This window comes from Manduca sexta, chromosome 6 (genome assembly GCF_014839805.1).
Source record: "Manduca sexta isolate Smith_Timp_Sample1 chromosome 6, JHU_Msex_v1.0, whole genome shotgun sequence".
NCBI lineage: Eukaryota > Metazoa > Arthropoda > Insecta > Lepidoptera > Sphingidae > Manduca > Manduca sexta.
Genome location: NC_051120.1, coordinates 505,515 through 508,326, shown reverse-complemented (window position 1 = coordinate 508,326; position 2,812 = coordinate 505,515).

The following is a 2,812-nucleotide window of genomic DNA, read 5'->3' as shown; positions in this document are numbered from 1 at the left end:
TACAAAAACAGTAGTCTTGTTTTTTAGGGGTAAGCAGAGATGTAACTATCATTGGGTCTTCATGAATTTGGAGACCATTTGACATTAGGATCCACTAACTAATTTGTATAACTTGGGCTATAATTGCTACTAAGGGCGAATTTATTCATCATAAGCTAATAGCAGAATAGTAAATGTGCCGGAGTGGCGAGCAATAATTAGTAGGTTTTGCTGGTAGGTTATTTTTATCCACCCAAATAGCGAACTTCGTATACTAACATAGTGTTCCAGGTAAGAAAAAAAGGCAAAAGTAAGTGTGTCGCGTTTTGTGGATCAGACTGTATATAAAAAAAAACAAACATGCAAACGAATGTTAATATATTTTGTGTCGCGTTTCGGGATCAGACTGTATTTAAAAAAGGATAAACATGTATACTAATATTAATGTTTAATTACCGTCCTACCCTCTTTATGATATTCTATTAGTGAAGTATTGAATATCCGAACAAGGAAAGCCTAATAACTTTTAGGCTTAAAACCTTTTACCAGAAAATATAGTAAAATGAACAAGAAAGTACATCTTTAACCTACATTATAAGATTTTTTCCTTATGTTGCCGACACACTTGGCATGGAGTCTCCTTTGTTTGCTGAATCATAAGGACATATTTACATTTATGTATATTTTGTTCCGAGACTTCGTTGGAGATTTCTAAAATATATTTGTCGTTAATCTGTTTTTGTTTCACCTAAATATTAAAATAGTTATATGGAGTGATTTAATTGTCACCAATTAAAGAACTACTTGTTTTTATGGTTTTGTGGCTACATGTGTGTGGAACGGAATGTCTTCAGTTGGATTCACAGTTCAAACACTTATTGTGTGGATGTTCTAACACAGTTTTCTCGGGATGCATAATGATTTCTTATATTTACGCAGTTAGACATTGAAATTAACTTTTTCTGGATTTTGTTTTTATTTTCTCAGTCCCCGTGACCATGAAGGCTGCAAAGTCTTCGAAACGTCGGGAGAAAAATAAAACAAAACCGCGATAGAATCCGGAAAATTAGTTTAATTTCAAAGTTTTCTCGGGAATCAATATCCCAGATACCTACAAGCAGTCTGTAGTAAAAAAAACTTTGTTTTCTTTTACCAACATGCCTTAAAAGTGTAATGTGGCGACCCTGTATCGTCATCAGAAATGACACATATTACAAACATCCATTTGGATATAGCAGTAAAAGAAAAAAAAAAACAAATTACCAAAAACTTTTCCGTAATTTTCTCGTTGAGGTTAACGATAAGTATATAATATAAATATGTATAGAAAGTGAAAAGAAACGACGCGCCAGCCGAGCGTGGACGGCATACGAACGACATCGATATAATGTGGTTTCTCTACAGCAAATATGAACTTGAGAACACTTTCGATTATTTTGTTTGGTACGCTAAATTTAATATATCAAAATACTTTAAATATTGGAGTTAAACGCTTTATCATACTTGTTGTTTTAATATTATTATTACCGTAAAGCTGATTTGCATTAAATTTAGCAAATATATCAATTTCTCGATTAATAATTATTATTTAAGTTTCTTTTTATGACAATATCGGACATCATGAGGGAGCACACGTCATTATTTTAAAGAAAAATATTGGCAGTAGCGTCACTGCAAACGATTCGATTAAAGAAAAATATATATATCTTGATTTTTTGTAATAAATCCTTGAGGACTACAGTGTCATGAAATACTTTATAATTAAATTAAACAGTATATTATTTATTGCTAATGTTATTAAGCAGGCGAGAAACTCAAAAGACATTGCCGATATATTTTAGTAAAATTGAAAACACTTTATGCAGTAATATTAATGTAGCGATGAAAGGAGTGGTTTCCCGTCAACTGAACATATTATGACTAAGAGTATGAATGGAAAGGAAAAAATATAAGATAACGTTGGGGTGCCTATAGAGTTCAGACGCAGAACACAGAAATGCCCTATAAACTCATAGAGTATGAACACTATATTTAGTGTTTTGATTCATCCCACATTAATTTATTTGGACGTAGCAACGAAACCAATATAACAATGCTAAAAATCCCCAAGTCCACAGTATAACAGAACTAACAAGGTAAAACAAATCAATTCCATCAACTCAGCATATAATAGTGTTATTGCGAACAATGCTAACGACATTATGACGAGTGTGACGCAAGGGGTTCGATTCCAGCGGAACTAATGCGGATGAGACAATGCGGTTGAAAAGTAATTTATTGAATGTGTAATGTTGCGTAGTGTTTTTTTACATGCACAGCAGTGACCCGACTGCGTCTGATAGTAAGTTAAATGGTGTCCAATAGAATGTCGACTGACGAGAGATGATTACACCTCGAAAGACACAATTATGCCGGCCTGTTAGAACTGGATATACACATGTAGATCCCGGAACATGACACTTATGAGCCACTATGTCGGGCTCTAACACCTACCCCCTTACTCATAGACATTATTTATCTAAGGACGGAGCATTGCTTTGATAACAAGTCTGTTTCTCAGTGCGTAGACATAGGGCCGTTGTGATTGGCTAATATTAAGATACTTGAATCTAGTTGGCTGTCAGATAAACAAAGTTGACAAACACCAAGTTGTCAGATAAACAAAGCTGAGAAACAGACTTGTTATCACAGCAATGCTCCGTCCTTAGATAAATAACGTCATGAATAAGAGTGCTAGTGTACAGAGGTCGCTATCAGGGCGGATATTAAATATACCCACCAGCTAATAATTGCGTCCAGCCAGTCAACTAGTTTGAAAATCGATTTCCGGACA